At 41.4% G+C, this 26211-nt stretch overlaps 1 protein-coding gene across 8 annotated transcripts in view; it reads right to left on the minus strand.

Moving 5' to 3' along the window:
* The window catches only part of LOC309957787 (uncharacterized protein), a 177443-nt gene that overhangs the window by 107249 nt on the left and 43983 nt on the right, over nucleotides 1–26211 (minus strand). The window lies entirely within an intron of this gene.

The raw sequence follows: 26211 nt of genomic DNA on the forward strand, positions 1-26211 counted from the left end.
ACTTCCTACAATTGGGGTCCACTGAATTTTAATCTGCCAGCAAAGCACTGACAAAAGAGGAGGAAAAGTCTCAACAGGACATCCTGTAAGGTCGCCTCAGGAATTAGTATGTTTTTGGTCAACACTCAGTCAATAGATGATAAACTTTCAAGGGCAAATGAGAGAGTCCTGAAACAGACACCTCCTTGGTCCCTTCGGCCTGCTGGTGAAGGCTGCAGGGCAGAAGGGAACATGGGTCAGGAGCCAGGAAGTCTGTATTCCAGATCTGGTTCTGGTCCTGACTCCTTAGGTCACGGCCTGTTGGTGATGTCACCTTTCAGTGTCTCGGTTGCCCCACCTGTACAATGGAAAGGATGCATCCTACTCCTCCCACCTGGGTTGTGAAGAAAATTAATTGGAAAATTAATATGCTATCCAGATAGATGAACAAAAAGTTGTTTTGTGAAATTAATAATATTTTATTCTTTTTCCTCTCATACAACTCCACAAAAGGCTCTGTACAATAATGATAGCCACTGATGTTTATTGAGCAGTTACTATACACCAGATGCATGCAAAGCAAATATATACGTGGAAAGTGCTCTTTGCATGAATTATCTCCTGTAACTCATATTAAACCCTGGGGGAGGATGCCAAAGGGGGCGCAAAAATATGAAAAACAGCATATCTTATTAACAGATTTCAATATTACCTAGGGCCTGACCAGTAAATGCTCCTGGAAACCAAGGGTTGTGGCAGTGCACCATGCCTCAGAAAATATTTCCATAGGCAAATTGAAACAAAGAACCAGATATCGATCCCCCAGAACTGCATTGCTACCTCCTGTGAAGCATTCCTCCCTGCCACCCTCATAAACAGATACAGAATATGTATACAAACACATACACAAATAATAATAGTCCAAATTTATCATGCACTATGCACTATCATGCACTATTTATGTGCCAAGTATTTTACATATATAATCTAAATTACTCATCACATCAACCCTCGGAGTAGGTACTATTTTTAGCTCCAAGATAATGAAACAGAGAGATGGAGAGTAACTTGCCCAAGATGTTGGGGGCGGGTAGTGATAGAGACAGAACTTGGGCCAGTTTTTCTGAAATTTAGGACTTGCTTTTCTATCCACTATCCCATACTACTTCTCGATGCAGTTTTTTTCTCATTTTAATATTCTTAAATTAAGTTTTACAACTGATGTAAACATTTAATATGGTAGTAGTTGTTTAAATCCTCGAAAAACAAACAATTGTCATTCAAACAATGTTACCTAAGAATAGGGGACATAGGATGGGACACAGGACACAGGACAGAGTAGAAGGTGCACATAACTGTGAGGCAGGAAAGCTGGTTCTCATTTCAGTTCTGCCAGTACCAGCCATATGACCTAAGATAAACCACTTGGTCTCTCTGAGTCTCTGGTTAGAAAATGAGGGCATTGAACTAAAAGGTACTGAAATTTCATGCATGTTCTAAACTCCCACATGGAATCTAGAGCGAGTGTGTATAAGATCATTCTCCAACCAATAGCCTGGGCTGTGCCTCAGTAGCTCAGAGAGTTTAAAGGAGATACACTCAAGACCTCAGCCCCCAACTGCTGCACATTCCTCTCCATCCCAGGCCCTTTCTGCAGCTCTCTGGAAACACAAGCGCCTGCATCCAAGGCGCCTGTTCCAGCATCACTTCTGTTTACTCCACCATCAGGATGGTGTCATTTAGCCAGAGCCATCATTCATAGTCACACCAAATGGCCCATGGAAGAAAAGTTGGTTACACTCGAAGAACAGATGACAAGTGACAGGCTCCGCTCCTGATTTTCCACAATAACAGAGGAGACCAGCAACTGCCGCGGTGGTCCAACACCCGAACAAAGTACTCCCTTCCAAGCAGACTCGGTCTGCCGACATCCACTCCCCTCTGGGGACTAAAGAGCATCCCTTGTCCCCTGTGAAGGTGGGCAGCCCTGTCTTTCCAGGGATAATATCGGGAGAGTCACTCACAGCAGCCCCTGCTCATCTGAGTTCTGCTGCTAAATAATTTTTATTTTGTGAATACAAGTTAATCACTTAACTCCTTTGCATATGCAGTGTTGCCAAAGTAAGCAGAACAGGCACAGGATGGTGGTGAGAATGAGCTGAAAACCAGAAACATGAGGGGGAGGAAACGACTGTAGAAATTCTCAACCAAAAGCAGTAACTGGAGACAACTGAGCTGACTTTGCCAATCCCCAGGCAGGTCTACACTCCTTTATTTTGGCTAATGAATTGCAAAATGAGGCTGCCCCCAGTACATGACTGGACATCTGCCTGCTGCCTATGGGATCATCAGAAGTTTCAGTGATTGAAAGCAAGAATTATCGGAATTTTTCCAGTCTGCTCTGCGGAGGTCATTCAGTTTTAATTTAAAAGTTTTACTAAAAAGGACAGGTCCAGTAGTATCATTTTTTTTTAAGTTTTATTGAAGTATAGTTGATTTACAATGTTGTGTTAATTTCTGCTGTACAGCAAAGTGATTAGGTTATATATACATCTATATATTTTTTTCATATTCTTTTCCATTATGGTTTATCACATGATATTGAATACAGTTCCCTGTGCTATACAGTAGGACTTTGCTGTGTATTTGACTTGTCATTTTTTTAAAGTTGAGCTATGTAAAATTGCTATTTGCCCATTTTTGACCTACAAGAGTAGAAATAGCGTGTGGTTCAATCTAATACTTTACGCAAGCCACTGTCCTAGGTGTTGAAAATATGAAGAGAGATAAGACACAGTCTATCCTCAAGGGGCTGCCAAAAGAGAATCTCATAAAGAATTAGCTGCAGATTGGGTGTGCTTGATGCTATAAGAAAGAGGTACAGAGGAAAAGGGGTGGGGTTGAGGTAGAAAGGCAGTGTCCTGAAGTAGGAGTTTGCTCCTTTCATTAGTAGGAGTCCAGATCCAATGGAATAAGCACTAAGCCCCGCTTCCTGCCGTCTCAGCATCTGAGAGCAGACAGCAAATGCAGAATCTCCAAGCAAGTCTAGAGCAGGCTGAGTTCTGAGCCTGCCAACTTTGACTGAGTCTCTTCAGCATTTGTTATTTTTATGGGTCTCTGAATGCTTCCCTTGAATATTAATTTTCCTCAATTCTTTAAGTATATATTAGTTATTACATATTTTTGATTAATATTTGATGGCCGCTTAGGCTGCCGAGAGCTCCCATAAATTTCCCAAGTGGATATCTGGCACTGGGTAAGTGTGGGAGACCCTTTGTGTGGAGCAAAGACATCAATCATTTTAAGTCTCTGACTCCACACCTTAATACCCAAAGATATATTGCTAAGAAGCCCATAACAAGTCATTAAAAATGAATATCTTGTGGCAGTTTTCATGCCTGCAGAATTCCGCAGCAAAGGGAGGGGAGCTTACGATGCGGCAGAGCCCAGATAGCTCCAGCTTACCATGCTCTCTGGGCATGTTTTAAAGATTCCCTATTTCTCACTCCAGGACCAGCTACGTAATTTGCGACGTCCAGTGCAAAATGGAAATGCAGGGCCCTTGTTAAACAGTTATTAAGCATTTTGACACAGCGACAGCAGTGCATTAAAGAAGCACAGGGCCTTTCTAAGTGTGTGACTACCCAGGTCACACGGGCGTGAAGCCAGCCCTGCCTCTCTGCCCTCCCCAGCACCCTCATCTTCCTCTGTCTGGAACTTAGTCCCTAACTGTAAGTGCTTTCGATAAAAACAACAACGATGATAGCATTTTTTGAGATACCATAAGGGCACTCTATTTTCGTGAACTTTTCTTTTCATTCACTCGTAAGATCAGAGAGGGTTCTTCTCAGTAGCCTGATAAGTACTATTATTACCTTTGTCCTACAAATGGGGAGATTGAAGCCTGTGATGGTTACTTTTATATGTCAACCTCACTGGGCCACCAGGTACCCAGATATTTGGTCAAACATTATTCTGGGTGCTTCTGTGAGGTTATTTTCAATGAGATTAACTAGGTAGACTGAGTAAAGCAGATTGCCCTCCCAATTGTGGGTGGGTCTCATCCAAGCAGTTGAAGACAGAAAGGCTGACCCTCCCTCAAGTAAGGGGAAACTCCTGCTTGACTGTCTCTGAGCTGGGACATTAGTTTTTCCTTGCTTTTGGACTCTAACTAAAAGATTAGTTCTTCCTGGGTCTCCATCCTGCCAACTGCAGATTCTGGGACTTGTGAACCAATTCCAATTCATATATATATATATATATATATATATATATATATATATATATATACACATATATATACACACACATATATATATGTGTGTATGTGTGTGTATATAGTGAATATATGAATATATGTATAAAATTCATAGATGTATAGATACGTGGATAATCTCCTATGGGTTCTGTTTCTCTACAGAAACTTGACTAATACAAAGCGAATATAGGCTGAGTAACTTGCCCAGCGTCTCGGAGCTGGTAAGTGGGAGAATTGTGACATGAATACAATAGATGTATACCTGGGAATGACTGAAGTGATGTTGCACGAATGTGCGAACCTGGCCTCGTGAGGAAGAAAGGACTAATTCCATAAAGCAGGGCAGAGGCCCTTAAACAGCTTTCATTTGGTGCAGGGCAGCACCAGCCAAGCCGGGAAATGCAGAGGATGGCACTGTGAGCTCAGACTGATTAAAAGGTATGGGAGAGCCGGGCTCTAGTCCCAAGACTGCTTCTATCTAACAAGACGGCTTCGCTAGGTGGGAAAACCCCTGCTCCCCAGAACTGTGATCCCCGTATGGCAGGAGAGTGGGCTGGACTTCATGTCCTCAGTAAAGTCCCTTCCTGTCTAAAGAGAGGGGCTTTCACGGTTCAGTCCTATGAGTTTCTGGAAGGAAATTGTCTAAGATGATACACATATCCTCTCTTTTGGTTCCTTGAGATGACTTCTGTATTTTACTCCCTGTGAAGTTCCTCACCGTGCTCAAGACACGGTTGCACATCACGGCCTCCAATCGCGCAGAGACGTGAACAGGGTGAGGAAGATTTTTGCCTCCAAACACCAGCAGTGCCCGGAGGCCCTACTGCCTCAGGATACGTTTACATATACTCACCCAAACCTTCAGTCTGATCTGAGGCTGACGCATATTTTATTAGCTGTCAGCGTTCTGAAAGTGGGGAGAATGTGACCGAAGGCAGTTTCAAGGAACCCTTTCTCAGAAACCGGAAGTCTCTGTCCTTTCCCACATACTTAACCTACTGGAGAAGAATGATTACAAGACTCAGTAAGAAGGGCGAGAGGGAAAGTAATTAACACTTTTTTGAGTCCCTAATTCGTGCCAGTCTCCGGAGATAGCAGTTGATGTATATCATCTCATTTAACCCTCATGACAGCCTTGTTAAGCTGGAAACTATCCCCATTGTACAGATACTAATCTAAGGGGCAGAGACGTGAGATGACTTGCTTGTTGTCTCGGATTCTGAGCAAGGAGCAGAGCTAAAGTCAAAGCCAGACCTTCCTACGGCATCACACGTTCCCTGAAATGACCTGAGCTAAAACCCCAGCTCTATAAATGGAAACAGAGTCTGGGAGAGATTCGGGCACTTTGAATGTATCCTGAAGCCACTGGTTTATTTTATCAAATGCATGAATATTTGTTTACTGTTTACCAATATTCAGATCAAGTCAGGAAATTTAAGGAGAATAAGCCAGCTCCCATGAGAGAGTTTAAAATGGATATGATTCCAGTTTCTTTCATCTCCTAGGGTCCCAGGTCCCATTGCTCATTAAAAATTCCCGGGGACCACACAGGGAACATCTTTCCTGTTCCCCTGCCTCTGGGCCCATCCACCTTCTCATGAGCCCCAAGGAGCAGCAACATCCTTGCAAACTGAGATCTCCAGCACTGAGTGCTTCATCTTCATTGACGATATGATCCAGAGTTCCACCAGTCTTACGACTGAGAAACTATACCTCCAATCCTTCGTACTGTGCTCTAGGACTCTGTTTCCAGGGTCCTGGTCTAGTTGTGGACATAACCTGAGAACTGTGGAATATAGCACAAGGCACAGCCTATCAGGCAACAGCAGTGACTGGGGACTTCTTCTCTGCCATCACACATCCTACCATTTCCCACACAGCCTCATCTCCTCTCAAAAGCTCTGCATCCTTCCAGCCTCTTTCACCTTCTCATTCACTTCCCTGTATTTAGTTCTGTGGTAATTATTTAGACAAGTGGTTTTAAAACAGGGGCAATTTTACCCTGCAGGGGACATCTGGCAATGACTAGAGACAGTTTTAGTTGTCACAACTGTGAGGGTGCTACTGGCATCTAGTGTGTAGAAGCCAGGGATGCTACTAAACATCCTACAGTGCACAAGACAGCTCTCACAACAAAGAATTATCCAGTCCAAACGTCAATAGTGCCACAGTTGATAAACCCTGATTGAGACCCAGGATGGCAAGTTTCTGCCACGAGTGCCCCTCCTCCCCACTTCCCCTCTGTCCTTTGCTGTCACATCAAGTTGATCAGGGCATTCATTCCCTCTGAGCCCAGTTCTGAGCTCAGAATCCTCTCAACACAGGGCTCCAGGCAGCCACTAATACGCGATAGGTGCTGAAATGCAAAATCCGTACGTTAGACACTTTTGTGTTAGTCATATTTACCTACTGATATTGTAACCCTTTTGTAGCAAAGATCATGTTTTCTATACTTTATAGTCCCTGATGAAGATGAAGACAGGAAATGACAGAGGGAGGAAGAGAAAAAGGGTGGGCGGGGGGAGGGAAGTAAAGAAAATTAAAGAGAAAAGGGAAGAAAAAGAAATAGTAGTGTAAAAGAAAAAGGAATGGAAAATTGAATACAGTCCAAAAGGAGGCACCACTGAGATCAATACCTCTGAAATAACTGAAGCAGCCCCTCTACTTGAGGAGATTATTCTGTATAGTCTTTGTTTTTGCTGTTATAATTTTTATTAATATTTGTATTATTCAAAATAATCCTATATATTCTTAACATGGTTCTTCCAAGTCAAAGAAGCCAAACCTGTGAATTTCCCTACAGTCAAGAGGTTGACTCCCTGTCATGAGAACCTAGTTACTGTATTCTTTTCGTTGCCTCAGTTGACCCAGCCCCCCTGTAAGAATTCCCCAGTCCCTCCCAGTCTCTTCACCGCCCCCCAAGTACAGAGCTTTCTTGCGAATTGGTGAGGAAGAGCTGTCCTTTTGTTGTCATTTTCCCTAAAGGCCACACAGAGTGCCCCAAAGAACTGGATTCAAGGTTCTTCCCAGGGACTTCCCTGGTGGTCCAGTGGGTAAGACTCCACACTCCCAATTCAGGGGGCCTGGGTTTGATCCCTGGTTGGGGAACGAGATCCCGCATGCATGCTGCAACTAAGAAGCCCTCATGTCACAACTGAAGATCCCACACGCTGCAACGAAGATCCCGCATGCCGCAACTAAGACCCGGCACAGCCAAAAATAAATAATAGATAGATAGATAAATAAATAAATATTTTTTTAAAAAACAGAAAAGAAAGAAAAACTTGTTATCAAAAAATAAATAAATAAAAAGGTTCTTCCCAAATGTCTGTCAGCCTTCATCTTGGTGTGGATTGCAGATTCAGGCAAGGGCCGGCATCCTCATAATAAACGGCCAGCCGTGGTGGCTTTGAGCTAAAAGAAACTCCTACACAGTGCTGACTGTTGATGGTCTTGACGGATTCATTTTGAGTGTTTTTATAGCTTAGATCTTCAGAAGAGGGTTGACAGGCCCTTTGTGTTTAAGGGTTTATGCCATGAGAATGGCACAGTCACATGTCTGTTTTGAACTTTTCCCTAACAAATGTGGAAATGTAGGCAAAATGCTCATGTATACAAAGGGCACTTCTGAGAAAATAACAAACCTTGCTATTGAGTAATCAAAGTGATCAATTTGTTGGAAAAAAACACTCTTTGAAGGCACGTATAATTTTTGGCAGCATGTGTCTTGGCATTTTTTTTTTTCTCCCACAAACTGCCAACTAAAAACCCAAGCACAGTTTGGGTTTCAGATGCTTCCATGCATCTCTACCAGCTGAATTCACCCTGTCTAAGGTCCAAAGCATTTGCTCAGTACGGCTTCCTGCGCTCAGCTCCTACAGTGGCCAGACTCGCCACCCGCTTCCACTGATTATTTTTAATGTTTTTTTTTCTTTTTTTTCTTGAACGTATTCCTATTCTCACAGTCCATCTGTTAAGTCTTTTCATTGGTGGCGTATCTGAGACCCCATGCCATGCAAACTCCCACAAAAGAACCTTCTTTGTCCATTGTGAAATGAAGTGATCCCTCCTTCCTCTCCGCAAAAGAGGGCTGCTTGGATGGGATCCCAATGCCTGGAGAGAGGAGACGGAGGAGGCAGGAAGAGACCATCGTCCTCCTTGGAGTCCTACTTAGTTCCTACTACTGCCCTTTCCACAGGGTGGACGAGAACAACACAAGTGGCTGAACCTCACGGAACAACGAGCGATAGTGTGCAAGTAATTCATGAAAATTTAAAAGACTTTAGCCAAAGTGAGGACAGTGTGTAAATTCAGCATCTGCAGAGCCATGGCATTCTCTGAGAAAACTCCAGGAAAGAGGTCAAAGGACCACCGCCCCCTTCACCCCTTTCCCAGTGACTTCTGAGCTGCTCGCTTCGTGTCCCTGTAATTTTCAGGCAGCCAGGCCAATCGGGGCCTGTGTGGGCAATGGCTCCGCTTTCGCTCTTACTGAGAAAGCAAAGGCATCTTTCGTCACCTTTGCCTCCTGTAGAGAAGGGGCTGGTTCTCATGTTTTCCCCCAGCTCAATAGCTCAGGGCTTTGCTAATCTTGCTGAACACTTCAGTTTTTAGATGGTATATCAATGAGGCATTCAAACAGAGTAGTTTATACACAAAAATTCTGTCTGCTTTGTAAAAGATTATCCTTTTATAAACACTCGGCAGAAAACATAAAAGCAAACAGGGGACAGCACATAGAACAGGAAAGATGTTAGCAGGGAGATTAATACTGAATGGGTCGAAATGAATGGCGCTTACTAAAACGAGGTCCAGATACTTTGGCTGCAGTGAAACATAAATAATGGGAATGACACATCGTTTATTCGGGATAATGAGTTGATCCAAAGTAGAGGCCTAGGACAAGAGATTAAAGATTAAATATCCATCTCCTGATGAATATCACTAGCCAACTTTAACCTTTTCCTTCCAAAAGTACAATTTTACTGTAACAAGTATACATGCTTATGCTACAGTACAGAAATAGGATTTTTAAAAAACAACAAATACCATTTGAATCACTTTCTGATCCTGGTGGAAAACATTGTTTCATGTTTCAAGACAGGAAGTGCAGTTTTGTTTTGTTTCTTTTCCTAGTCTATAGCCCCTGGAAAGTGATTTAAAGAAAAGTTTTCCCCTCAGTACTCTGCACTGGAGGAATCTAGTTTAGGGACTCTGCTTACAGCTTCTCATTCATCCATTTAACGAGAAAGTTTTTTCAAAACAAAAAGGAAAGTGAGACTGGCACAACCCCATATGGATTTCACGTGGCCAGTGAGCACCATAGAATGACAGCGTGAGACAAGCCTTAGAAACCATCTCATCCTGACTTTACCATCCTGTCGGGGAGGAAACGGAGGCTGGCAGCCAGGGCGTGTCCCAGCCAGGTCCCACAGCCAGTTAGAAGCAGACCCGGGACTGGGACGGGGCCTTCTGTCTCCCAGCCCCCCTCTCTCCACTGCACCCTGCTGCCTCTTTATTCCCTCAAGTTGGAAATAATGACCAAAGCAGCTTGCTGGAAGTGTCAGCACCCACATGCTAAATTAAAGCCCTGAATTCATGCAAAACTTAGACTGTTGGAAGCTCTGAATACATAAGGGTTGGAAACAAAAAAAGGGGCTGGGAGCAGTTGTAGCAGTGGGAGAAAATATAGAAGAGAAGGGCGCAAAAGGAACGAAGAGCAATCGCAGATGCCCGCGACGCCAACCGCAGACCCTGCCACCCGGGCACGATTTCGGAACAGTCCCTTAGTGGCCCTTCCCTCTCAAGGGGCAAGAAGAAATCAGGTGGTTTGCCCATTTCTCACAGCCGAGTAGTTGCCCGCTGTTCACAAGCCAAGACCGGGAAAGTGGTTCTGTGGCTGGTAGATACCAGTGGAATGAGGAGAACAACAAGATTCAGCTGTGGCATTAGGAAAACAAAAACAAAAACAAAAATCCAGCCTCCCAACCAGGCTGGAGCAGGAAACCATCGCAGGTTAATTCCACAGCCGCTCACCTACAGAGAGCAAGGTCAGAATCTGGCTGGTGTTCCATGTGATATCAGTGTGGTGGTTTCAGTCTATGCTCCAGGGAACATTTGTCTCGGTGCCAAACCAACGTGCATGCGTGGTTGGCAGGCTGTCCTCCAGGCCAGGGAAAAGGAGCTGTGGAAGTGTATCCATTTTCACTTTGCAAGTATCTGCATGCCAGCGCCTCACCACTGCTATTCTTTGGACAAAGAGGGGAATTTATGCTTAAGAGGGAGGCTGTTTTCAGGTATTCTACTTCACATGGGGGTGGTGAAGCCAGCAATTCTAATCCTTCCATCTTCTCTCCTTGGGCGAATCCTCTGAAGTTCATCGTTTTGTCAGAGATGGAAATAATTGAACCACTTCCTAGATAAGAAAGGTATTACTGGGACCACCTGCCAGATCTGCTTAGCAGGAAAGAAGTTTTTGTGATTACCATGTATGTCATAGGTTTCCACTTAGACGGGGTAATCAAGAGAAAAGGCAAGGTATTCACAGGACATGAAACTGCCATTTTGAAAAAGAAAGGATATATTAAATAGAGATCTTTAAAAAGGGGTTCAGAAAGGGAGACCATCATCAATTCAATCCTTTTTTGAGCATTGAGCATGCTCAGTACTACAGACTCAGAAAAGAACCTCACCACCCAGCCTCCCTAAGTTGAAAAGGTACCCAAAAGGAAGCCCAGTAATAAGCAGACACATTTAATATTTTTATCAAGTGATACAAGATACTAAGGCACACGTAATAATGGAAACAAGAAGAGGGTAGCTACGTGGAGAAAGATGGTAGAAGGACTTCCCAAATGAAGCATCATGTTTTCATTGAATCTTTTCAGTGATGTCCAGTCCCAGTTGAGGTGATTGTCAGCAATAAGGAGAAAAGACCAAATGTGGCACTGTGCTAGAGATGATGTTACACAGCATCAGAAAGATGATGCTACGTAGACCTTGGACCCACCCACAAAGGATTTCCAGTTAAATATTCCCAGTACTTAAAGATGCAACCCACACTTTTCCAGTTGTTACTGACATTCTCTTATGGATGGAGCCTATTAGTAGATCCAACCATGAAACGGCTGCAGCCTCCAAAAAGGAGATCATTGCATCTTTACCTCCCCAGAGACAATTGAGTGATTTGTGAATGCAAATATGCTTCCCTCAATTTAATGGCCTGGTGGTGAGTTGGGCCTGGGAATGTCTCTCAGACTGGCATTGGAAAACATTGATCCAGGGCATTTCCTGGCGGCCCAGTGGTTAGGACTCTGTGCTCCCAATGTCGAGGGCCTGGGTTTGCTTCCTGGTTGAGGAACTGAGATCCTGCAAGCTACAGTGTGCAAACACTGGTCTACTAGCAAATAGGTATAGAGGAACTCCCTAAATTGGTTCTTTTTCTCAGATTATCAGATTCTTAGCACACTGCATGGTCATTCTCATAGCTCCCAAATGACATGCCTACATGGTTGTGAGATTATGTTTGTCCTTAAGGCCAAAGCTGCTGAAAACCACAGGGATCTTAACAGAACAAATTACCATTTTCCCCAAATATTTTCACTGAAAAAAAAAATCAATATTTTCAAAGGTTAGTGGGTACAGTGAGAAAGAAAAAAAATTCCTTTTTTATGGCTAAGACAAGTAGTGAGTTCTGGAGGGCTCTGACATGTTTCCCCAAATCTGGACCTGCCTCAAAAATTGTTTCATAGGTCAGAGCAAAGTTAATTTGTTTTACAAATCTACAGAGATAACTTAGTACCTGTAGTGCATGTTCTGCAGACTTGGACTTACAACTCCCGAGCACTCAAGTCTATATTTGTGTGACGCCAGCTAAGTCTGATCCCCATTAACTTGTTAGCTCTACACATTCTTTACAACTTGGACAGACTCAGGCATCACACAGTCCAAGACCTTAATGTCTGCTTGATGGAGAAGCAGAAGTAAGAACTGAAGGAGGCAGGGCCAAGACAGGTCTCACCAGGTTAATAGCAGCAGAAGCCTCCAAACAGTGAAGGCATTCTGCCTGCCTTGACAACTGCTCTTCCTGCATCAGGTTCTAGTCCTAGTAGTTCTCAGCCTAGTAGTCTCGTAGTTGTTTTAGAGTCACCTGGGGAGCTTTTAAAAAACATCCATGGGACTTCCCTGGTGGCACAGTGGTTAAGAATCCACCTGCCAATTCAGGGGACACGGGTTCGAGTCCTGGTCTGGGAAGATCCCACATGCCACGGAGCATCTAAGCCTGTGCACCACAACTACTGAGCCTGTGCTCTAGAGCCTCCAAGCCGCAACTACTGAGCCCGCGTGCCACAACTACTGAGCCCGCATGCCACAACTATTGAGCCCACGTGTCACAACTACTGAAGCCTGTGCGCCTAGAGCCCATGCTCTGCAACACGAGAAGCCACCGCAATGAGAAGCCCGTGCACCGCAACAAAGAGTAGTCCCCACTCGCCGCAACTAGAGAAAGCCCGCGCACAGCAATGAAGACCCAACGCAGCCAAAAAATAAATAGGGCTTCCCTGGTGGTGCAGTGGTTGAGAGTCCGCCTGCTGATGCAGGGAACACAGGTTCGTGCCCCGGTCTGGGAATATCCCACATGCCGCGGAGCGGCTGGGCCCGTGAGCCATGGCCGCTGAGCCTGCGCGTCTGGAGCCTGTGCTCTGCAACAGGAGAGGCCACAACAGTGAGAGGCCCACATAGCGCAGAATAAATTAATAAATAAATACATAAATTTATTAAAAAATGAGATTAAAAAATAAAGAATACCCATGCCCAAGCCTCAAACAGAGATTCTGATTTAAGTGATCTAAGGTGGAACATAGGCGATGCATATTTAAAACTTCTTCCTGGACTTCTAATGCAGTTCAGAGTGGTGGGCTGAATAATGGTTCCCAAAGATATCGGGTCCTAATTCCTGAAACCTGTAGATGTTACTTTGCATGGCAAAAAAGGATTTTGCAGTTGTGATTAAGGTTCTTGAGATGAGGAGAATACCTTGCATTATGCGGGTGGGTTCTAAATACAGTCACAATTGTCCTTATACAAGAGAGGCAGAGGGAGATTTGACACACACAGCGGAAAAGGTGACATGAAGGTGGAGAAGAGAGAGATCTGAAGATCTGGAGTGATGTGGCCATAAGCCAAGGAATTCCAGCAGCCACCAAAAGCTGGAACAGCAAGGAATGGATTCTCTCCTGGAGCCTCTGGAAGGAGCACTGCCAACAGCTGGATTTCAGCCCAGTGATACTATTTTGTACTTCTGTTCTCCAGATCTATGAGAAAATAAGTTCTGTTGTTTTAGGCCCTAACTTTGTGGTGATTAGTTATGGAAGCCACCGGAAACTAATATGGCCAGGGTTGGCAATCAGTGCTCTAGTCTCACTGACCACTATTAAAATCATCAAAAAGGCCAAGCTCAGGGCTACCTCTGAGCCCTTTCACCTGTTTTCTTCTCATCGCGGAGAACTCTTTCCCATCGCATCACTTGGCTGATTGCAGGAGGCCTTTCCTGACCTCTGACCCAAACCAAATTAGATCCTGCCTGGTATTTCCTTTAAGAATTTTGTTCTCATCCTTCACAGCACTTATCACAGTTTGTAATTAGATATTTGTTTGTCTTGTTATTTGTTTAATGGCTTTCTTCCCCACTAGAATATAAACTCTCTGAGAGCAAGGGTCACACCTTTTTGTTCACCACTACATTTTCAGCACCTAATATGGGGGCAGACACATAGTAAGTGATTGATAAAAATGTATAAAAACAAATAATGAATGAATGATACTCATGGTATACAAGACCTAACCCCAGATAGCAGCGAGTTATGTGAGATCAGGATCTACCTCCTGGGAGAGAGAATGGCAAGATCTAGGAAGGAAATCTGGGCCCCAAATCAAAGGGCCACAGTCCTAACAGCAGCCCAGACTCTGTGGGAGAACTGAGTAATGAGGGAGGTTATGTTCAAGGGGTTAGTATCTGCACACTTTGTTCTTGATTTGAGCAGACAGGCACAGCTCCAGACTGTACTGGCTATATGTCATGAGGATCTTGATACAGTACCAGGTTTGACTAGTATCAGCTCAAGAAGTGAACAGGGAAAATCAAGCAGGTAAAACAACCTGAAGACTGCAGCAAGGCCTGCCTGGAAAACTGTAGGCTCTGACAAATATTCAAATTAGACAAGTTACATCTATCCCTCCATCTGAATACAAGATAGGACACTGGTTGAAATCCATCGGTCGTCAGGGGTTTTAGTATGCTCCCACTGTCCCAAGTCAGGTACAATCTATTTTGTTGTATTTGTGTAGCATCTGCTTTACAAAACCACTTGAGCAAATCCAGAAAAGCAGGTACAATCCATTACACTGTTCCTTTTTGACTGCCTATTCCAACCGTAGTAAACAGACCCCAAAGGCAAAAGTGATTGACTGGACAGTGCTTTTCAGGGTCAGTAACCAAGATGGTTCTCTCATCAGAACCCCCCAGGGAGGCTCACTCACTTGGTTGCCAGAGAAATACAACTGTGAGAATCTAGGAATTCTAGGATTAGGAGAGAAATTAAGCAGAACTAAAAGCCCCACCTTCAGCCAAAAAGCTAGAATGGTCAGGTAAGGGAAGAAGAGGCTTGGTAAAGTAGAAATACTCAAAGGGGGATTTCAGTTCGATTCTTTGGTTGCAAGTAGCAAACTTACTCAAGCCAGAAAAAGATGATGTCTTTTGTTTTGATATGGTTTTACTCCTCCAATTTGACCTCAAGAACATGTTGACTTTGTATTTGTAAATGTAAGCATTTTAATCAGAGTAGCACCAACATCAGAAATTTTCACTGAGAAGCAATTTTCTAGAGCAAACTCTATCGGTTCCGTGTATCTCTGGTTTGTAACAGTTTCATTATGGTGTACTTAATTGTAGTTTTCTTTATATTTATCCTGCTTGGAGTTTGCTGAGCCTCCTGAATCTATGCTATGGGTTGATGTCTTTCATCAGATTTTAGAAAGTTCTTGACAGTTATCTCTTCAAATATTGCTGCTTCCCCATTGTCTCTCTCCTATCCCTCTGGAACCCCAATAACACATATATTACAACATTTGACTATGTCACATATACCTCTTCTATTTTGTTCAGTTCTTTTGATTTTCTTTTTCTTTCTATGATTCCATTTATCTGTTTTCTTTGCATATACTAATCCTATCTTCTGCTGCATCCAGTATGCTATTAAACCTACCCAATGGGTTCTTAATATCAGATGTAATATTTTTAGGTTATAGAATATCTGGTTGATTCCTTTATATAGATTCAAATTCTCAGTTGGTCCTCTCTACCTTTTCATCTCTTTTGTTATCATTTCCTCCATTTTCTTCAACATGTTTATAATCGTTATTTTAAAGCTTTTGAACTAACTCCAACATTTGGATCACCTATGGGCTTGTTTCTATTGCTGGCTTTTTCTCTTGATTGTTAGTCATGTTTTTCTACTTCTTTACACTTCATACACTTTCTACTTCATAATATTTTACTGTATAGTGAACATCACGTGTAAAGAGTCTTAGAGATTTGAAGTTTTTATTATTTTCCCCAAGCACACACTTTCCTCTAAAAGGAAGATGGAGAGAGGGACTGATTACCACCGTCCAGTGAGGAATTGAGCTGACTTCGAGCTAGACTGAAGCTTCATTTATAAACAATCCACCTCTGTTTTTGAATATCTCAAGGACAGTGTCTGCCGTATGCCCTTCCATCTAGAGAGTTTCCCAAGCACTTGAAGCAGTGAGACAATTCACTCTACTTTCCTAGCCTAGCCTCGCAGGCTCTTGGGTAACCCCAGCACTCAGCAAATGTCCCTTGGGAAAGCTGGCTAAATAAAACATTTAGAGCTCTTCTAGAACCCAGCTTACCAGTTTCCTCTGCAGGTTTGTCTTCCCTAGTACAGTCCCAACATCTAAGCCAAGGCTGACTGACCCTCAGCCTGTGACCATATTTGCAACTGTCCCCAGGAAAGAAAACGGCCAATAATCTCAGCTAAACTTAAAAGGGAACTTCCCTCTGGAATTTTAATTCATCTAATACTTTTGGCTTCCTAGTTCTCCAATGTCTTTAAAAATATAATTTTTGTAATGTATCCCATTTTTTCTAGTTGCTACAGCAGGAGCCAATAGCCTGCCACAATATACTACTCAAAATTAATTCCACAAATAATTTTTATATAGAATAGGAAAACTTTTCCCAGTATTCTTCTATTTTGTTATTTTATTGACATGATTTTTATCTAGTTCAATTTTTTCTATGCAGATTTGCAACCAAGGTTTGATTTATTGCTCAGTATTTTTGACCATATGAAATTACATCATTCGCTGCATCTGCCATTGTGAGTTTCATCTGTGACCATGGTTTCTACCGAGTTTAATTTTGCCCATTCAAATTTTGCAGCTTTAAACTTAGTCAAGAAGGCTCCATTCTTCAGTCAAGCTTTAGGCTCTAATATATTTTACCAAGTACAGTGTTAGATATTGTAATTTTTATTTTGTATTATTTTACCAGCAGTATCCATTGTAAACTCAATAAAAGACTGATGACATGCACTTAAGTCTTATTTAATCTCTAAGAAAATTGTGTGAAATTCTCAGATATTCCAGAATTTTTCAGCATCCTGAATTGGTCTATTGCATTTCTAACAAATTTCTTCTACAAGTCTTTAATCTATATAGTGCCTGGCGTTGGCACTGCAAAGAGCAAAATGATGAAATTGAAGTGGGCTTGTGATAGCAAGATCAGCATGTGTTGTGTCATGGTTGGAACAGGAAGACCCTGGGGACTGAAACAGCTCTTAAGGACTTGGAGTTGACTCCATCTCACCTTGCTTTGCCCTTACTTCTCTCTATGCCTCTGCTCTTGCCTCCTTTCTCTACAAAAAGCTTCCTATGATTAATTATGATTGTTCTACTGCCTTATAACTTCAGCTCTCCTGGAGTCCTTTATGGCTGACCTGGTCCCTCTTTCTGTATTATGACCTCTCTGTTTAATCCCCTCACCTTTTTTGATATGATGTCTGGGTTCAAATTCCTGAGAGAAGGAATGTGACTAGCCCAGTGTGACTAGCTACAGGGATACAAGTTCAGGGTATCTTGCTCAGGAATCTCCAGTATTTCTCAGTGTGATCTGTAGATCACCTTCAGGTCTGAGAATCACTTTCTACATTCCACAGCCCTAGGTCTTTCCCCTGGGTTATACTTCCCTCAACCATAGGGAAATCAGGCAAGAGGCTGCCCGGTCTCCCTGCAGCCTTTCCCACCCTGGACCCCAGGAAATCATCCTGGTGTACCTGAAAAAGCTCCAATGTCAGATGAGTCTGGGTTCAAACCCCAGTTCCATTGCCTATAAACTGATCCTGGGAGAGTTCCTAAATTCTGAGTCTTAATTTCCTTATCTTTAAAGTGAGAGAATTATACCTGTTTTACAGAAAGAAAGTACATGATGTACATAAAAAAGAGCTTGGCGCAGAAAAAGTGCTCAGCAAATATTTGTTCCTTCTCTTCTGAGGGCAAGTCTGTGGTGTCACCTTCGTACACAGGGAGGATGGCACAGTAATAGTGTATGGCTGCAATCAAGCAAAACACATGAGATGAACCGGGGAAATAAATGAATGGATTTGCCAGCAAGAGACATTGTTATTTTATCTCCCTGCCAAGGCTGATTTTCCCAGAGATAATGCATTTCTTTGGATAATTCAGCAACCACTCAATCCAGATATAGTCTCTCAGGCAGGCAACATGTTTACAGTCAAAATGCTCACTTCCACTTCAAGTTTCCAATCCCCTGCTGCTACTTTCTGCAAACTTAATTAATTAGTTGCAGCTAACATTTGTTCAACCTCATGCAGCAATGGGAGGCTGAAGGAAACGGGCTCTCATAAATTAAAAACATTTCAAAACATTGTCTTCTCCCAAGAAAACATTTCTTTTTTTTTTTTTAAATTAACACTCCATTTGGATAACTTTAAGGTTTCAAAAGAAAACAAACAAGGGAGTTCCAATTAATGTTGAGTGTCTTTTAACTATTTCACTGCCATTGATCTATGTTACCTAAGCAATGTCATCCCCTTAATAGATATGCAACAGCTCCTATACATATCTCCTTTGTGATATTTAGGTTATTATATCACATATGGTCCTGGTGTGAAAATGCCTGCCACACACTCCATCAGCCAGCAGATTAAGAGATATCTAAACCCTAAGTGATAATGTTGCCTTAGAAAACTAAAAGCTTCAGTGCCATATTGAAGGCAATGATGTGTAGCAAGAGGGCACGGTAATATTTTATTTTTCTTATTGATTTGGTTGTTTCGCTACCAAGACATAATAACATTGCCTAAGATTAAATTATAGGAAGAGTGGCTAGGAAATGGCCCTGCAAGCAAACGTCACCTCATTCCAACAGATTAATCCAAGGGGTTCAGATTGGGACATTCTGATCTGTTGGCTTGATTAAGAGCTACCCGTTGAGTATGTATAATCTGTTGGGGAAAGTTCCTTCTAACTAACTGCACAGAGGTACTCTGTGCAGTTCTACACAAACGTATATTGCTGTTTTGTTGTTACTGTTGTTGTGAATAACAGTACAAAGAGCATTGAACCTGGAGCTGTGACCTGAGTCCTAATCACAGCTCTGCTCATAAAAGGATGGGGTTACTGCCTTGGGAGGACAAAAGAAAGCACATTCCAGGTGGTGAAAATGACATGGTATGAACAGTGATGGGTAGAAGACCCAGTATTTGGGGATGTTTCTACAAACTCTCTAAGGCTGCTAGAATGGCCACGACTGTGTCGAATTATCAGCTGATTTCTTTTTAGTTTACTGTAATGTATTTTCGTCTTTTCATTTGTGCTGATGATAATTCTAACATTCAAAGATATATCACAAACACAGTTTGAGGATCATTCCTTAAATCTTGGAAGTGTAAGAGAGCAAAGGGAAAACTTAAGAATGCAGAAACGAAACCCCCCAATCACTAACTCAGTACCTCCTGCTTAGAAATGTGAGGGTATGACCATTTTCAGAGATTCCTGTCAACAGTGATGTTGACTATGGGCACTAGAAAACTAATCAGAGCTACCATAACAATAGAAAAGCCTTGGTTTAACTTTGTACAAATAATACCAATAGTTATTTATGTAAAAATAGCTTCACTCTTTCCTAACTATAATAGGTATGGCAATTGGCATCATATTTAATATATCAGATTATTTTATTGTAATTTTATTGGATTTTGCTCAGTTTTAACAATGTCTAGCTCTTGTGTGTGTGTGTGTTCAACTACATATATAGAGAGAGATATAACAAATCTCTCTATATATACACATATATAATATATATTCATTATATATATTTATATATTATTCAAATATAGAGAGATAAAGATCTAGAGATATAATATCATCTCTCCGTCTCTCTCCATATATATGTGTGTGGGTGAGTGTAGCTGAACAAGAATACACACACACACACACACACACACACACACACACAGAAAGAAAGAGAAAGAGATAGGCAGAAACAGAGAACAAATACATGATTACCCGTGTGCTGTCAACGGCCCTTCTCTTCACAAAAATAACCCAGATTTTGTTGGGGATGGTAATATGTCCAACTGAAAAACCAATATTTGCAGTATTGCTTGCAAACAGGAGTGGCTCTATATCTAACGCTGACCAACAAAATAGAAGCAGATGGGCTTCCCTGGTGGCGCAGTGGCTGAGAGTCCGCCTGCCGATGCAGGGGACACGGGTTCATGCCCCGGTCCGGGAAGATCCCACATGCCGCGGAGCGGCTGGGCCCGTGAGTCATGGCCGCTGAGCCTGCACATCCGTCCGGAGCCTGTGCTCTGCAACGGGAGAGGCCACAGCACTGAGAGGCCCGAGTACCACAAAAAAACAAATAAATAAATAAATAAAAATAGAAGCAGAACTTGTGGGCTTGGAGCTTCCAGGGAAGCAGGTTAAAAGTAGGGCTGATGAGGTTGGCAAGCCCGCTCGCCCCCTGCCTTCCCTCTTCTCTCTGTCTGCAGCACAGATACTACACTTGATGAGGATCAGCCAGCTTGTGATTCTAAAATGACAAATCCATGCTAAGGATGGGCCAGTGGAAAGGTTGAGGGAGGCTGGGTCTTTGCACTTATCAAGATGTGCCAAACCAGCTTTGGATGACCCGTCTCCATACTTCTCATATATGAGAAAAATCAAACTCCTAATTTTTTACAGCCACTGTTTAGGAGCTTATGTTTTTCGTAGTTAAATATAATTCTTAACTGATGCGAGAGGAACATCAATCCTTACCCTGAAGGCATTTATAGTTTTACTGACAAAACAAGATAGGGATTCATGTTTGACCTGATTAAACAAGAACATAGACATGTATATGATTGAGTGCTTTACAAATAACACAAGCTTTAAGTGCTCCAAGACTTCAAAAAAGAGAAGAGTATGCACTGGAGTTTCTGAAAAACATCTTCATGTGGAAAGGTCCTGAGCTGGTCCTAACACACAGAGAAATGCTAATAATTAGAGATTTAGGGAATGGGTTCCAGGCATGGAGAATAACAAGAATTTAGACACAAAGACCAAGAAAAAAGAAAAAAAAAAACATAGTTTGCTGACTGACTGGACCAGGAGAGGGGCGCAGACTATGGGGTAGTCTGAAGATGAATTTGAATAGGTAGCATGGGGCTGGGTGACAGCAACCTTGAAAATCAGGCTGTGGAATCTGGATTTACAGGCAGTGTGTAGCTGTTACTCATCAATTTTTTCCCTGGCCTTTTGGCTACTCACTAGTTCCATGTTTATAATTGCTTATAAGATAGTCCCACTGGACATCCTAATCGATCCCAAATATAACCTGTCTAAAAATAGAACTCATAATTTTCCTTCGTCAAGAGATCAGTGGTGTTAGCAATCATCCAACCATCCAGGATAGAAATTCTGGAGTTATCTTTTACTTATTTTTCTTCTCCCAACCCCTATAACCAATGCCACCTTGTCTCATCCCTCCTTCTTTCCTTCAAAATGTCTTTCGAGATCATTTTTCTCTATCCATTTCTACTATCACCATCTGGGCTTTTCTTTTAACCCTGTCTCCTGAAAGAGCCCCTAACAAATCTCTCCCTCCTGACAGCCTCTCCCTGCTGTAGTCATCCTATAAATCACTGCCAGAAAAATCTTCCTAAATTACTACTTAAATCCTATTAGCCCACCCCCACCCTATACTTCAAAGCCTAAATTCCTCTGCTGAGCTCACAAGACCGTTCAGATTACCACTAAACCTATCTACCCTATTTCCCACTACGCCGGAACCTGCGAACAGTGCTGCTGTCATCTAGACCTCCTCAAAGGACCAACCCACTCTACACTCATTCCTATTTCCCACTCACTTAGAATGCCCATTGTTTTCCTTTTGGGTTGTCTAAGTACTAGTTATTCTTAAGACTCAGCAAACTAACCTCTTCCTCAAAGGTTATTTCAATCAACATTGATCTTCCATTTTCTAAACTCCCACCCCACTTACAGTTTATAGCACATAATGCATTATTTCTAATGGTTCACGTGTTTCAAGTTTGCCAGACTAAATTGTAAAAGAGTGTAAGATCTCTGGAAAGCTGAAATGTTTGCCATCAACTCACAGGGTTGAGGGACCCCTGTGCAATGCGTCTTTACTGTTCCCCCTATGGTAGTCGTCAGTCTCTGCCAGAGAAAATCCAACTATATACTTTTCAATAGAGCAGATATTCAACAAATATCTGTTTAATTAATGACTTATAGAACTTTTCTAATACTATATTTGGCCAATAAAAACTCAATAAATACTTGCTGATCGTTTGATGACAATTAACTGATTGAGGCTTACAAGTGATGACACCATGAACATATGCTTTAGAGAGATTAGTCATTCTTGTTTTCCATATCCATGAATACTGACTCTGCCATGAGGGTTTTAGATACTAAAGCCAGTATAGTTTACATTAATTATAAAAACTAAAAGAAGTTCCATTGTTATATAGAATTTATTATGGCTTAAGGACCACTGATTATAGTTTGGTTAATCCCCATTCGTGGACAAGTTTACCTTGAATTGCTGGACAACTAACTATGCCATTGTTCAAAAGGCAGTAATTATTTCTAGCTGAAAACTGAGAGGTATGGAACTGAACCAGCTGTGCCCATCCAAAATTCCTAATGAGTTCTGAAAACCTACAATGTCCTTTTGAAGGGGAAAGTGTAGTTTCCCCTTCTAATTCAAAGGAAATAATTCCATTGGCAGGCACGAAGAGAGTACCTATTTAAAAGTGATGTTGAGGGACTTCCCTGGTGGTCCAGTGGTTAAGAAACCGCCTTCCAAGGCAGGGGATGCGGGTTCGATCCCTGGCCAGGGAACTAAGATCCCACATGCCGTGGGGCAACTAAGCCCACATGCTGCAACTACTGAGCCCGTGCGCTCTGGAGCCCGTGGGCCACAACTAGAGAGAAGCCCAGGCGCCACACGAAGGATCCCGTGTGCCACGATGAAGATCCCACATGCCACAGCTAAGACCTGATGCAGCCAAATATAAATAAATAAATATTTTTTTAAAAAAGTGATTTTGAGCAAGAAGAATTGTATCCTTAAAGAAACAATTTATTATAAATAATTGATACCTTTGCTAATTTCTCAAAAACAGGAAAACCAAACTTTCAATCAATATAGACATATTCTTGAAAATGCATTGTTACTAAGTCAACTACATTGCTTTGTTTTAGCAGGTCATATGATACTCAGAAAAAAAAACCCTAGATAATGTGTTTTTAAAATTTTCCTTTCATCTTGACATCACTAAATGATTGGGAGTATTCACCACTAAGTTCTTTAATGACAATATCCTTTCTCTTACAAATGGCTTTGAAGTCTTCTACGCCTATTGCAAGTATTTGGATACTTCCCCAGCAAGGGTGGGCAGGAAGCCAACACAAGCCACCAGGTGCCAATATTACACCTGACAAATTAGCCACACGACTGGAAAAGGGTGGGTCCATCCTCCTGTTAGAGGTTCATTTCCTCTCATTTTCCCATGAACAGGAAGTCATTGGAATGGGGAAAAAAGGCTTTCCTTAAAGACCCATATGACCAAAAGTCTGAACTTGTTAACTCCTTGTTAACAAAACAATTTGGAAGCAAGTTCAGACTTATCACAAGACTTTATTTACATTGACTTGTTTAACCCCACCTATGGCTTGGGTTCCAGGATGTTGTGATTTCGTTAATGCACAGAGTGTTCACGAAGCAGGTGAGAAGTGCCCTTGGATGTCACATGGAATAATTACAACTGACAGAGGAGGCAGATCTACCACAGCCCTTGCACAAAGCTCAGGAACCCAAAGATTGAAGAGGTCTTGACAAGATTTGACCAAGACCACAGGGAGCCAGAACCCTATTAAATTGACCCAAGTCAACAAGATTGATTTGAAGAATTTATTCAGAGTTGACTAAGATTCCATAAAATACTGCACTATGTTCATATAATATTCAATTCAATTACACCCCATGAACTAATGACTTCTAACTGCCTCCTAAAGATCAGTTATTCAGCTGGATGAGTGTTAAATAAGGCATAATAAAAGGAATGTTTTCCAGCTGAAAAGTAATACAAAGAATAGAGATGTATACTTATACTCATCTTAGTACTATTCCAAGAGACAGTAATTATACAAGATAATGGCATGCATTTGTGATGCATAAATAATTTTTAATAATTTTTAAAATATATTTACATACAAATGTTTTTTAAAAGCATTACCAAAATGACATAGTACAATGTATGATATTCTATAACTTGCTTCCTCCACCTAACAACATATTACCAACATCCATCCTTGACAGCCTATATATTCATTCATTTTAACTGATATATCCAATCAACTCCCTTACTTTTTGCCAATCTGATACGTAGAAGATGGCAACTCACGTTCTCTTATTGTACATTTCTTTTACCACTAATGAGATTGAGCATAGTTTTCAACTATTTCTTAGCCGTTTGCACTTTCTGCTAAGAATTGCTTATTTTATATCCTTAGCCCATTTTGAGTTATTTATATTTTTCTCATTAACTTGATGGATAGCAACTCTTTTTTCAATAATGTCTAATTCAAATATTTTGTCCCATTCTGCCATTTGTCTTAACTTTATGATTTTTTTAAATAAAATCAACTCTGTTAGCTTTTCTTAATGGCCTCTGGATTTCCCATTTTATTTACAAAGACCTTCTCACCCAAGAATATTTTTTTTAAAGATTCATGCATATTTCCTTCCAATACTTGTATAGATTTGATTTTTATGTTTAGAGCTTTATTCCATCTGGAATTTACTTTTGTGTATGTTATGAGTCCAGATGGAGAGCCAGTTGTCCCAGTACCATTTCCTGAACAGTCTACTCTCTAGCTACTGATTGGAAATGCCTCCATAATATCTGTTAAATTCCCCTATATTTTTAGGTCTGTTTCTGGACTCTAATCTTTTTGGTTATTTTATTTCTCTATCATTAAACTTGTGTATTGCTTCAAATGAATACATAGTTTGTTTTGATACCTACTAGTGTAAGTCCCCACTCCTTCTAACTCTTTGTTTTTCATGGCCACTGTCATGCATTGCTCTTCCAGATGATTTATAGAATAAGCTGCTCAAACCCCATTAAAAATCCCATTGGAAATGGGACTGCATTTCAATTTATGAAAAAACGGAGTGAAATTTTACATTTTAAATGCATCTGATTTAAAGCTCAAAGTTTCATAAAATAAAATTGAGTATAATACTTTTAAAGATTAAACCATTACAAATAAATGAGATGTTTTGTTATTATTCTTGTTATATCACATCAAGAGTTTCAGGGAATAAATAGAAACACTTCCTTTGGACTGGCTACTCAAAAGCATGGTGTGTGTTATGAGGACATAGAGATGTATGTGGCATGGCCCCTGTCCTTGGAAACTTACAACCAAGTTAACTAGATAAGACATATATACATATACGTGTCAAGGAATATTGATATACACAATATACATGTTGATATAAGGCAGCTTATATTAAGAAGCAAATGAGTTACTATAGACAGTAAGAGTTTAAAGGCAGGAGCTTCACAGTAGGGAGAGTTTAGAGGCTCTCTCTTGCTCTTGCTTTCATTTTACAGAAGAGAACGTTAAGACCTAGTCCGGTTAAGTCATCGAGCTAATTGGTAACAGGAAGCATCAGGTTTGTTGATGCCTATTCCAGTGACTTGTCCACTGCAGCAGGCTGTCACCCTTTTATACATTTATTTGTAGACTATTTTAGAATGGTCTAGAAATCTGTATCTGTGAAGCAGAAGAATCCCTTGGAAGACTCACATTTATAACTATGTCAATACCCACAAACTAGTTTCCCCAAATCAGTTAAAAATGAAAAGGTTGCATTCAAACCACTCTATTACAGGGTTTTCTTTTGATCGGTATGACATCAAATAACAGATATTAATGATGTTTCACTTTTCAACCAGTGGTTTTGACATTAGAACACATAGCCCATGTCTAGGTAACAAAATGCGAGAAATTTTTTTACCCCTATAGGCAATTCACCCCCTTCTCACATTTTAAAGCCCTCAGGTAACAAACCCTAAGACCCACAGGAATCTTTACACCTGTGGAGAAGAGATTTCTAAAACTCAACATCAAATCCACTTTTGATTTTCCCTTGAGTTTGTTTCTGTCAATGTTAGGCAGGTAACACATTTCAGCTTTTAAGCCATGAAGTGATCTTTTTTTAGAAAAAAAAAATGGCATTCACAGCTCTAATCTTATATTTCCATGCGTATTGAGTTAAATGTTGTAAAACTATCAATTCTGTCAAAACCTAGCAAAGAGAAAACAGGACACCATGCAATCTTAAT

Source organism: Leucopleurus acutus (assembly GCF_964270905.1).
Source record: "Leucopleurus acutus genome assembly, chromosome: 2".
In the NCBI taxonomy this organism is placed as follows: domain Eukaryota; kingdom Metazoa; phylum Chordata; class Mammalia; order Artiodactyla; family Delphinidae; genus Leucopleurus; species Leucopleurus acutus.